The sequence below is a fragment of the Notolepis coatsorum genome (genome assembly GCF_963971535.1).
Source record: "Notolepis coatsorum genome assembly, chromosome: 15".
NCBI lineage: Eukaryota > Metazoa > Chordata > Actinopteri > Aulopiformes > Paralepididae > Notolepis > Notolepis coatsorum.
Genome location: NC_140179.1, coordinates 33,779,514 through 33,793,760, shown reverse-complemented (window position 1 = coordinate 33,793,760; position 14,247 = coordinate 33,779,514).

Sequence of the window (14,247 nt, the reverse complement as noted above, 5' to 3'; positions counted from 1 at the left end):
ATAACAATAATAAAACATGTAAATGTGAATATCTATCATGAAGAGGTCAACCTTTCTGCTGCCAAGGCACCCCTGTGTTCAATAAAATATTCCAGGGCACCCCTACCCCTACATACGATAAAGACTTTTCCGGTCCTGTCTTTTTTGCTACAATGATGACAAAAGTGCTTGCTTTCAAAATAATGTTTATTTAAGAAACCGGGAAACACATTTGTGTGTATATGCAGGCTATATAATGCATTGTTAACAGGTGTTTCAGGTCTAAATGGCTTAGTACTGTTGACATTACACTGCTTGTAGTAGTAAATCAAATAGCATATTTCTTTAAATAAAATTACAGAAAAGTATCACTAAAGTGTTATCTGTTGCAGCTGCACTGTTCTCCATAAAAATAGCATATTTGGATAAGTTTGACAATTTCTCAAAAACAGAAAATCATGTATTTTTTTTAAATACAGAAAAGGATCACCAACTTACCATTTCTCAAAAAATATAAATAAATACAGAAAATAAGCACTCGTTCACTCAGTGGACATTTCTAGCTCAATGCGAGGTTTGCTGCTGCTGGCTAATAATATGGTCAATACGTGGGGAGATCTTTGACAAGGCAACATGCATGTCATCCTCAAGGCTCAACTTGGCCCTATATTTTTGTTTTCAGAGCTGTCATGGATGAAAAGCCAGCTTCACACAGATATGTGGTGCTGAATGGTATCAACACCTTAACTGCTGCATCATGAGATACTTGGTACTCAGCACCACACTCTGAAACAAGCTCTCCAGGTGGTATCAGATGAGATTTCAATGAGTTCTTCCAAGAGTTTGGATGGAGATGTGTCAGGAAGCTTTGTCTCAATGTTGTCTGTAAAGGTTTTTTTTATCCAGAGTAACTTGGTGATCCTTTTCTGTGTTTTATTAAATAATGATTTTCAGATTTTGAGAAATGGTCAAACTTATCCAAATATGGTATTTTCATGGAAAACAGTGCAGCTGCAACAGATAGCACTTTAGTGATAATTTTCTGTAATCCAAAAAGAATTAAATAAAAAAATAAAATGAAATCTCATGGCACCCCTGTTGAGAACCGCTGTTTAAGGACATGTATATTTTTTTTTCTAAATATTTTTAAACTTTTTACTTGACTTTGTTCAATGTCCTCATGTAACCATAGGCCATTTGTAATTGAACATGATATAGTTTTATATTTTGAAGAAATGCCTCCACCTACTGGCTAATACTATGAACTGATACTTCTCATTTGTCCCAGGCCTACTATCTTCCATGAATGAATGAACGATGAATGAACGAACGAACGAATGAATGAACGAACGAATGAATGAATGAATGAATGAATGAATGAATGAATGAATGAATGAATGAATGAATGAATGAATGAATGAATGAATGAATGAATACTTTATTTAACAGATTGCAGAATGGGGTACAATACAGTACGGCTCAATACACACAATTGTTAAGGGGATGCAGACCAGAGAAAGACGTTTGACATTTATGACATACACAACATACATGACATCATGACATTTATGGTATAGGGACATACATGACATACAGGTATATAGTACTTCAACTAGTACTATACAGACTAGTATGGACTGCAGTCCGTTAAGTCTTAGGGCAGTGAAATATTTTGTGTTGGCTCTGTACTCCAGCACTTTGGTTCTGAAACATAACAATGACTATGAGCTTTAAAGTGCAGACTTTCAGCTTTAAATTGAGGCGTTTAGCTTTAAGTTGAGGCTTTCAGCTTTAAGTTGAAGCTTTCAGCTTTAATTTGAGGGTGTTTTCAATACATCCATAGCAGGTGAACCATGGAGGAATTATAGCCCCTTTTTATACATAGTCCCCCATTTTAGGGGACCAGAAATAATTGTACAAATAATAATTGTCACATTTAATACTTATTAATTATTATATTTATAGTCAAATTGAATATGACTGAAGTCTGCATGCAACCCTTAAGTGGTCGTTCGTGAAATGATTTTGTCTTTCCTAAGCAGAGACCCTGATACATTTGATTGGGACTTAATGGGACTTCAGGAGACTTCAGTAGGATACTCAGAATACTCAGGATATTGATGGCTGAACAGCTCCTCCTGGCACATGACACACACACACACACACACACACACACACACACACACACACACACACACACACACACACACACACACACACACACACACACACACACACACACACACACACACACACACACACACACACACACACACACACACACACACACACACACACACACACACACACACACACACACACACACACACACACACACACACACACACACACACAAGCGACAGTGGTTCAGGAGGTAGAGCGGTCGTCTGGTGATCAGAAGATTCCCGGATTGATTCCCGCTCCTCCCGTGCAGCGTGTGTCGAAGTTTCCTTGAGCAAGACACTTAACCCCGAATTGCTCCCGATGAGCAGGTTGGCACTCAGGGGCGGGGCTAGGGGGTGGCTACTTGGGCTCAAGCCCCGAATGTTTTCTGAAAAGCCCAGAATCTATTTAAAAAAAAAGAAATAATAATAATAATTTATAAAATATATATATATATATTTTTTTTGACAATTAATCATTGTTACATGAAAATATGTTTGCACCAGATTTAGCAGAAGCTAATTTCCATCTGTAGTCTATCCAGCTGCTAACTGTATTTGAGTGAGTTAAGTCTTGGTGTTATGGTAGACTCAGACCTAAGCTTTAAATCACAATCAACAAGTTGACAAAAACATAATTCTTCCACCTTAGGCCCCGTTTAGACGGAAACGCTAGCAGGTGAATCCGCAAAAATATTTTTTCAGATGTGCCTTTCGTTTATACGGAAACGGCGTTTTTACGGGGTGAAACCGTAAAAAAGTGAGACCACCTTCCAGGGTGGAATTCCTAGAAACGGTAAACCTTTGCGCTCTCGTCTAAACTGTCAAACCGCATAAAACGATGACGAAAGGGTCGTCAAGGCTCTCGTCGCGCCTACTGCTTACATCACAGGCATGCGCCAGTAGCCTAGAAGGGTAAACAAAGCATGTCTGATTCTATCCATGGCGATCACCTGAAGGCTACATTGGCAGTACTTTTAAATACACAAGAATCTGTCCCGCGGCTATCACAACTATTATGACTGGACCCACTGTCTGTGAGTGACTCTGCTTTGGTCCAATCACATTCCCCACCCACACTCTGCGAATCAGAGGCAGAGTAGGGCGGGTCTTCACAGCACGTCATGTGACATATGCGCCAATCGTGTGACAGCAGGGCTCCGTTGTCTCGAGTTGTTACAGCCTCGTCTGCACGGAGAATTCCACCCCAAAACGCTCGTCTAAACGCAAAATTAAAAGTGAAACCGCAAGACGACTTTTGCGGTTTCTGTTCAGACTTCCATCCCAAAACGCTCGTCTAAACGTAGCCTTAGAAACATAGCTAAAGTACGGCCATTTATAAATCAAAAGGATGCTGAAAACCAGATCCATGCCTTTATCTCAAGCCGACTCGACTACTGTAATGCACTCCTTACCGGCCTCCCGGAAAAAATACGATGATAACTATTTTATTGCAATGCACTATTGCATTATTTTATTTAGGGATGCTCGATATTGGCTTTTTTACCGATACCGATATTCCGATATTGTCCAACTCTTAATTTCCGATACCGATATCAACCGATATCAACCTATACCGATATATGCAGGGTTCCCCCCCCCCCCCCCCCCCCCCAAAAACGGAATAATTTCAGGTAACTAATAATGTCACTGGATATATATATAACAAATGTTGTTATTGTTTTTATTTTTTTTTAAACCGATACCGATATTTTCCGATATCACATTTTACTGCCGATATCGGCCGATAATATCGGTCGGCCGATAATATCGGACATCCCTAATTTTATTCTATTTTACTAACTATTTTATTGCACTGCACTATTTTACTTTGTATCAGTGATAATCAAACCGTAAACAAAGACGCATATTAACACTTTCAGCGCCAGATGGCGCTGTTTACTGTTACTGTTGAAAGGCCAGCGCCTTTTAACATGGGGATACGTGGCTGTGTTTGCAGGCCTAAAGCTATATTATATATTATAGCTATGGATCTAATAATATAGTCGATTGTCATTGAGTTTCTTCCAGTCAAGATGCAAAAAACTGAAAAATGTTCCATCCATACATTTCCGTTTTATACCATCGTGAATATGAGTGTAGTTTCAGGGTGGTCTGGTGTCATTTCCAAAATGACAGACACCAAGCCACATCGTTTCAAATGGAGTGCAATAGCGGCCTCAAGGTGTTAGGCGGTGGTATTGGACTTTTGAGATCTCAGACCCATCCCCAGTGATAACACAGGCTGCCGGCATGTCTTTGTGAATGGAAATATCAAATAAAAGAAACAACGATGAAAACCAGACTATACTCTGGTTTTCGGGGGTCCTGGCGCTCAACGTTCGGCGAGTTAACCCTAGAATCTTAGATCCTAATATGAAAAACGATGTGATTTAATGTTCTATGTCTTACCTTGACTTTGTCTATTTTACTGCTATCTATTTTATGCTTTATGTCTGTACTTTATGCATTGCTCTTGATCTGCCAATGTTGTGCTCATTTTATGCCTGTCTTTTTGTACTGCTGTGAAGAACTTTGAGCTGCAATTCTTGTATGAAAGGTGCTATACAAACACAGTGTATTATTATTATTATTATTATTATTATTATTATTATTATTATTATTATTATTATTATTATTATTATTATTATTATTATAAATTATTATAGTTTGCTTCATTAATTAAAGGGTGTGAATTTATGTTCTCTAGTGCCTTTTGTGCGCTTTAAGGTGGTGGTATAAGTTAAAGGTTGTGGTGTCGAAGTAAAACAAATCTGGGCTAAGCCCCGGATCTCCTACAATCCTAAATCCGCCCCTGGTTGGCACTTTTTTGTGTGTTCGCCTTTGCCGTCGGTGTGTGAATGTGTGAGAGTGGATGGGTCAAATGTGAGGAACAAATTCTAAAACGCTTTGGATAAATGCAGTCCATTTACCATTTACACAATATACACACATACATTTTAATATCTTTATTTGTGTCCACATTTTAGACAAAGATCCTTCAACACAAACAATAATAGATGCACAAACCATTGGAATCTCAAAACAACACATGTATCCAGTCCACGTCTCCTCCAAATGTGGTGACTGCCAATTATCCTGTCATCTGCTGTCCTCTCACAACTAGCCTGCAGACATTACCTAGGCTTAAAAATATAGACACCAGCAATTTACATGCGTACCCATGCTGTGTAATAGCATCCTAGAGCAGTTGGTACTTTAAAAACGTGGTAAGAAATGCCTCTTCCAGACTGCAATCAAAAATGCATCTAAAATGGTGACCTCAATTTCTGTCCTCATCCACAACAAGCACATCTGGTGTATTAACATTTGAAAATACGTCATATTCAGTATTACACAGTTTGAACCTACTAGTTGAGACACATGAGTGTTTGTAATTCTAACTAACCCTATAACCTTAACCTAATTCTAATTAACCCTAACCTAGCTAATTCTAATGAACCCTAACCTTAACCTAGTTAATTCTAATGAACCCTAAATAGCTAATTCTAACCAACCCTAACCTTAATCTAACTCACCCTAATTTAACCTAGCTAATTCTAATTAACCATAACCCAGCTAATTCTAATTAACCCTAACCTTAATAACCGCTAATTCGAATGAACCCTAACCTTAATAACCTAGCTAATTCTAATTAACCCTAACCTTAATAACCTAGCTAATTCTGTGTGTTTGTAATGTTGGTAGGAAAGGGACTTCAGAGCTGCTATTCATTGAATCTCACGCACACGCACACACACACACACACACACACACACACACACACACACACACACACACACACACACACACACACACACACACACACACGCACGCACGCACGCACACACACACACACACACACACACACACACACACACACACACACACACACACACACACACACACACACACATGCACACACACACATACACACACCTCATTCAACTGACCACAGTTACCTGAAAGTTTGGGAAACAATCTTTTCTTTTTTTTTCACTTTTTCTCCTCCTATTTTTCTGTGTTTTTCTCCCATCCCAATTTAGTCGTTATGCCAATTCCCCCCTCCCCTTCCTGGTCGCTGTGTGCATGTGCCCCCCACTGGTCGGTCTAGGGAGGCCTGAAGTCTATCACCATTTCACTCCCTCGCTGTGCAGGCGCCCTGACCGACCTGTAGGAGTCGCTGTTTACAACGACCAGATTACCACTCACCGGCTTTTCTGTATTTAAAAAAAGAATACATGATTTTCAGTTTTTGAGAAATGGTCACACTTATCCAAATATGCTATTTTTATGGAAAAGTGAGCAGCTGCAACAGATGCACTTTAGTGATCATTTTCTGTAATTTTATTTAAAGAAATATGCTATTTGATTAGACTACTATGCTACTACAAGCAGTGTAATGTCAACAGTACTAAGCCATTTAGACCTGAAACACCTGTTAATAATGCATTATATAGCCTGCTATACACACAAATGTGTTTCCCGGTTTCTTAAATAAACATTATTTTGAAAGCAAGCACTTTTGTCATCATTGTAGCAAAAAAGACAGGACCGGAAAAGTCTTTATCGTATGTAGGGGTGCCCTGGAATATTTTATTGAACACAGGGGTGCCTTGGCAGCAGAAAGGTTGAGAACCCCTGTTCTATGGTACGTGGTATGTTCTATGGTATGTGGTATATTCTATGGTATGTGGTATGTTCTGGTATGTGGTATGTTCTATGGTATGTGGTATATTCTATGGTATGTGGTATGTTCTATGGTATGTGGTATATTCTATGGTATGTGGTATGTTCTATGGTATGTGGTATATTCTATGGTATGTGGTATATTCTATGGTATGTTCTATGGTATGTGGTATGTGCTATGTTCTATGGTATGTGGTATGTTCTATGGTGTGTGGTATGTTCTATGGTATGTTCTATGGTATGTGGTATGTGCTATGTTGATTGATTGATTGATTGAAAAGTTTATTAACAGATTGCAGAATGGGTACAGTACAGTACAGCTCAATACATACAATTGTTAAGGGGATGCAGACCAGAGAAAGACTTTCGACTTGTTTACATCAGGGTCCCCCATTTTCAATTCATCATAACATATATGACATACATGACATACAGATAGACAGTACTGCTACATCTATACATTTATGACATATCAGATTTGCAAATACAGTACTGTTTGTGATACAAAAGTGTCCAGAAAAGGAGTGTATATACATTTGGCATAGAAACTGTACATTGGAGGAGGTTGGTTGGGTGGGGTGGGGTTGGGTGGGTTGGGCGAGGGCTGTACATTGGAGGTGGGGGGGGGGGGGGGGGGGGGTTGGGAAGGGGACACACACACATTTTACACTGTACATTGGAATATTGACAAAGCCTTACTTGGTCAATGTTCTATGGTATGTGGTATGTTCTATGCTGTGTGGTATGTTCTATGGTATGTGATATGTTCTATGGTATGTTCTATGGTGTGTGGTATGTTTTATGGTATGTGGTATGTTCTATGGTATGTGGTATGTTCTATGGTATGTTCTATGGTGTGTGGTATGTTCTATGGTAAATTATTAATTTCAAATAGATTGAGAATGTACCCATTTTCAAAGTTGAATAAATGTTTCATTTTCATATTTTGTGATGCTTTTCTGCTTTATGTGTCCACCCCATCATGTGCTGGTCCACCCTGTTGATACTTGCTCCAAAAGCGTGTGGCGGGGAATGCACCAATCAACACAGCACCTTAAAGGAGCGGAGCGTGTGGCGGGGAATGCATCAATCAACACAGTACCTTAAAGGAGCGGAGCGTGTGGCAGGGAATGAACCAATCCTCACAGTGTTTCTTTTAAAAACAGATGGTTCATATAAAATCTGTTATTTATTTATAATTTAAAGCAAACAAATAACCCTGTTCAGGAAAGGGACATCATACCTTTCTGAAAAAGTAATTTTCATCTTAATATTGCAATGAAAACATATTTAACAGTAATGTATTATGTCCATGACAGGGTGGACATATCTCATGGTTTATTCTCTGAATATATGCCCATAATTATCTGAAAATATGTGTGGGAGCTCAGCTTATATATATTTCTACAACTTGAGTATCTACTATTTATGATAAGACATAAAGGGAATGGGAAATTAAGATAAAAATCTCTGAGTATTGTGAGGTTTGAAACTAAAGGCACTCTATGTGATATTGACCCACTCCTGACTCTTGGGGCTCTAGTTCCGTCAATCATTTGGCGATCTTGGACAGGGATGTATCTGGCTTCTTTCTCTCACCTATAGTGGAGACACAGTAGGCACTAGGCAGAGAGAGAGATGGAAGCGTGTATAGTTCACCTGGAGGGAAATATCCATTTACCCTATAACAAAAATTGTCTTCTGCATTTGACCCATCCATATAGGAGGATGCAATAGTCTAAAGGCAAGTGGACTGGTTAAACCCTATATTCATTGCAAATCTTTTTTTATCAAAAGGATTTAGCTGTAGAAATTGCCATAGTTTCAGCAATTCAAACTTCTTAGAAAGAATATTTGCCATTTATTTTCTCATTGGGATTTCAGTGAGCTGTGTCCGTTTAATGGCCTCGTCTGTCATACGTTGTTTCATTTATCATTGACAAAGCTGACAAGATGGGACCGTCAAATATATAGCTTTGCGAGTTCTGAGTAGCGGGGTGAATTTTAATTATATAGGTTTGAGTATTCCACGGAGACAACGGCACACGTTTCACACTGACATTCAGCCTAAAACATTAACTTTTAACGCATTAAGCTGAGAAAGCAGTCAGTCTCCTCAAGCAGAAAGGAGAAAAGGTTTTGCAAACCTCCACCAATATAGAACTGTTTGACCTCACGTGCACATCACCCCTGTCGGCGAGACACTGTTGTTTCAGGACCGCAGATGGCGACATCCAATTCAACAGTATAATAGGCCTATAGGCTTGGATTCACACAATTATCTGTAGCCTGTTTGTTTGAGCAACTGTGTACATTTAGAAAATGCTGCATTTCCTAAACACAATTCAAAAGATATATACTTTTAAAAGCAGCAATGCTTTCAACGTGAGACTGAAATGGGTTAATTAGCCTTGTCTTTTTAAAACGTGGTAGCCTAATCGATGGAAATGAATTATCCTATGTCCTAAGCCTATTCTATTCAATAGGTTATTATCGTTCCCAGGGGAGGCAAGTTAAAATAATAATTATGAATAGCTTTTGATTTCTTGTATTAATTTATATTTATTGATATTATTTAGACATTTGAATCAACCCTGTAATATGTATTTATGGTTATATACAGTGCCCTCATGAATTATTGGCACCCTAGGTAAATGTGAAATAAATAGAAATCAATGTTTATTAGCTTGATCTTATGCTCAAATATGAAATAAATCTAAAAGAAAATATAAATCATCCCTCTCTTGTCATTATAAGTGAAAGTCCTGTTCGGTTTCACTCTCCTGAGGGTGGGTTTCAGTCTAAATGTGCAGGTTGCTTGGTTCAGGAGCTATCTCCTTGATCGTACACAGTGTGTTAGGCTTGGTGACTCTGTCTCTGATCCAATTACTTTAGAAAAGGGGGTTCCACAAGGTTACATTTTGGGTCCGCTTCTTTTTCTATTATAATGTAAATAACATCTGTGATCATTTAACTCACTCCCGGTACCATATATATGCTGATGCTACAGTTATGTATTCCTGTGCTCGTTCTCTTGAGGCTGCTGTCACAAATGTACAGTCTGATTTTGCCTCCTTGCAGCATACTCTCATTGAATCAAAATTGCTATTGAATGGTAGCAAAACAAAGGCAATGGTATTTGCTCCAACTTGGTCAACTGTCTCTCCCCCTCTATTTTCACCCTTGATGGTGTGTTCTATTGAGGTTATTGAAACTTACAAATACCTTGGGATTTGTTTGGGAAAAAAACCTAGATTGTAAACATCATATTGATGCTTTAATAAAAAAACTTAAATTCACAGTTGCTTTTCCCCCGTCTCCCGTAAACAGGTGGTTATGGCCCTTTTTTTTACACAACTAGATTATGGTGACATATTTTATAGATTTGCTTGTCCTCTGCCTACCAAGCAAAGTCAAACCAAAAGCATTTTTAAAACAAAGGCAAAGGCACAACAAAGGGAAGAGCAAATGGCTCAGCAGCTATAGGGCAGAACATCAGTTATATTATCATACTGGCCATCACGTCTCGCTCTTCGCCATTATGAGATATCTCTTATCTCCTAGCACCTACTGTGCTCACGAACAAACAATTGCACTCACATGCACGTGACCAGGCCACGCCCCCGCGTCCTGCTATATGACGCCGGACATGGTCACACTCTACCTTCCTCTTTTTTTGTTTCCAACACGGACGTTGCAGTGCACTCCGTGAACTAGTTGTTATGAAACGCAGGGAGAAATTACACAATGTTGGGTTTTTCGCCGGAGGTTCACCAGCCCCTGGAATCTTCTTGGCACATCCTAACAGCGCATCGGGCCTGTCCTGGGGTTTCCTCATCTCGTGACAGCGGATCGAGCTACGTCGCGCACAGGTAGGGTCTGCGCTACCAGGCATTAATGCTAGCATTTGTGATACTGCTTGTTGTCCCGTGAGACAGCCGAGTTGTGTATTGGCGAGAGGGGCAGGATATTTGGGTAAACATGGTTGTCTTGACTCTGAATTGGATGTTTTCCCAGCTATCCTGGAGCGCGCTGCTAATGCTAATGCTACGATGCTGGCTCACTGTTCCTCGGCTGGCCTTAAAAAACATTGCGCGTGTTTTTGGGGTTATACAGCTTTTAACTCAGTCACAAGCTATAACCGCAGGGAGGACTAGGATGCTATCAACACTTGTTCACAGGCATCTTTGGTTGGAGCAGTCTTCCTTTGAGGAGGAGAAAAGGCATCTTTTCCTCAGGGCTCCCCTCTCCGCAGAGGGACTCTTTGGTCTTTCCGCAGGAGCGCGGGCGGTATTTGACCTAGGCCCCACACCGCCTCGCACCACGTAGCCAGAGGTGAGGGCGCGGCCTCGCCAATGACTGTGGCGAGGCCCCCAGCCAGCGGCCATGTTTCCCCTGCCTGAGGTACCCTGGACACAAAGAAAACAGGTGATCGCAAGGTCGACAGCCTTGGCGGCCGAGGGATCGGCTACATTAGATGAGCACGCCCTAGAAAAACGTTGCCGTCTAGCTGTGTCTAGCTCGCTCTCCGGTCAATCCCCCCCCAACACCACAGGCTCTGATTTGTTCCCTTTGGCTGCGGGCCGCATGCCTTCAACGAGGCGCAAGCGGCCCCACGTTTCGCTTCTCATGGGGACAGGGGCTGACACCCAGTTGCTGGCTAGGCCTGGGTCTGCCTATGAGAATGCTGTGCTGTCAAGCGGCTCCCACGCCACACGTTCTGCGTCTGTGTTTGGTGAGCCTGGTGTTGTGCCTGTCAACGACGAAGGTTGTCAGGGGGGGAACTCAAGGCCCAGGGGGTCGCAGTGTGAGTTCCCCCAGCCCCGCCCTACGCCAGGCCAGGTATCACGTTAGTGCCTCCCACGGCCGGAAGACTGGTGGTGGTCAGGCAGGGGCGCGTGATTTGGGTGGTAGTAATATCATTGTGTAGGAACCCACCCTATCGGGCAGTGTGGGGACCTCGCGCCTTGCATGTCCAGCTGTAGAACGGTTCCTCAGCAATCCATGCCGGGGAGTCGTTCTGTGGGGGAGCTTTTGTCACCCAGTGTGATGTCAGCTTCCCCCGTATGAAACCGGCCCTTTCTGTCGGGGTCCCCCCTTGGGTGCGATTGCCTCGTTGGTAGGGTGCGATATCCCAGCTCCAGGAGACGCCCTGCTCACGCGGTTGGCGAGTCCAGGGTTGGCAACGCACAGCGGGTGGGACCGGGCCGCCTATCTACGGTTCCTGGCGGACCAGCGCCAAATGGCAGCGGGTGCGCTTTGGGATTATCATCACATATGGCTACAGCAGTGCCGTATGTCGAGGTGGATGGAGAGAACGCTGAGGCGGGGGCTTGTGTTGCAGTTTGCGCAACCCCACCCTCCGTTTTCAGGTTTGGTACAGACCCTGTTGTCGGGGTCAGCAGCAGTGACAGCTCTGGTCTGTTAGCGAAGCAAGCCATCGTCGTGGTCCCAAAGGAGGACGCGATGTGTGCCGTTTACTCCTGGTATTTTCTGGTGCCCAAGAAATCGGGAGGTGTCAGACCTATTCTGTATCTGTCTGCGTTCAATCGGCTGATTGTGACGAGGCGGTTCAGGATGTTGACCGTCAAACACCTGATAAGCCCTGTCAGAGTGGGGGACTGGTTCACCTCCATAGACTTGAAGGATGCGTACTTTCACATCCCGATCTTCCCTCCTCACAGGAAATTCCTTCGCTTCCTTTTTCAGGGTGTAGGGGCTGCCGTTCTGCTATTCTCTGGCCCCTCGCACATTCACCACGTCGTCAGGGGATACGAGTTATTTTCTATCTCGATGACATTCTGCTCCTCAGCCGGACGGAGGAGGTCGCCAGATCTCATACCAGGCTGGTGGTGGAATTCCTCACCAGTCTGGGTTTTGCTGTGAACTGGAAGAAGAGTACTCCTCTTCCCAGACAACAGGTGGAGTACTTGGGCTTGGTTCTAAGCTCAAGGCCCATGAGGGCAACCCTCTCAGAGCGACGGCAAGTGGATATTCTCGGCGCGCTCAGGGGGCTCCGTCCTGGCAGGGCGGTTACGGCGCTGTCTGTGATGCGCCTGCTTGGTATGATGGCATCTGCTCACTATGTGGTTCCTCTTGGTCTCCTATTTATGAGGAGGGTTCAGATGTGGTTTTCCAGTATGAAAATAGACCTGGTGAGAGGAAAGTGGAAACGACTGAAGGTTCCCATGTCAATACTGGGGGATCTCGACCACTGGGGGAGTACTGGTACCCTCACGAGCGGGATCTCCATGGGCTGCAGGCTGTCACACGTCACAATCTTCACCGACGCCTCCCTCACGGGATGAGGGGGGACGTGTCGGACCAACGCAGTAGGGGGCAGCTGGACGTGCCATGCTACCCGGTCTGCACTGCATATCAATGTGTTGGAATTGAAGGCGGTCCTTCTGGTCCTCAAGCGGTTCGGCCACCTGGTGGTGGGCGAGCACGTGTTGATCAGGACGGACAACACGACAACAGCGTCGTATATCAACAGACAGGGTGGAGTACGCTCCATCCGTCTGCACCGGGCGGCGGTCGAGCTCTGGCTATGGGCGTCTCTCAATCTGCGCAGCCTGAGGGCGCTCCACATCCCTGGCAAGGAGAATGTGGGCGCGGATGTGATGTCGCGGGCGGTCCTCATCCCGACGAGTGGGGACTATGTCCAGACATAGTCAGACAGGTCTGGGACCGGTTTGCGGAAGCCACAATGGATCTGTTTGCGAGCAGACAGTCTCACCAGTGCCCCTTATGGTTCTCTGTCAGTCGGGGGGACAATCTTCCCCTGGGGGTGGATGCCTTCTCGATGTATCCATGGCCGCCCGGGATTCTGTACGCGTTCCCCCCCATACACCTGATAGCTCAGCTGTTGGAGTGGATATGTCAGGAGCACAGGACCTTGATCCTGATCGCGCCGGACCGGGGCATGGCTGTATGGTTCCCGGTCCTGATCCAGCTCTTGGTAGCCCCGCTGTGGCCTGTTCCTTGGTTACCACGGGCCCTCTCTCAGGCACACGGATCTCTGTGTCTGTTCCCTGTTCTGGGACAGCCACTGAAGGTTTGGCTGCTGAAAGGGTGAGTCTGGAGGGGATGGGTCTTGACCCTTCTGTGGTCGACACCATCCGGAACGTGCGCGCTCCGTCCACTATCACGGTTTACGCGGGTAAGTGGCGTGCTTTTAAAGAGTGGTGTAAGGTGGGGGGCTGGGATCCGGTGTCCTGCCCCCTGGACGCTGTTCTTTCCTTCCTCCAGTCTATCTTGGGTAGACTGTCGGCCTCGACGGTGAGGGTATACGCCGCAGCTATATCCTCTTGTCATGTGGGTTTTGAGGGCGGTACGTTGTTCAGCCACCCTCTTGTGAAACGTTTCCTGCTTGGCGCTCGGCGTCTCAAGCCGGTGGGACGTTTTCTATCTCCAA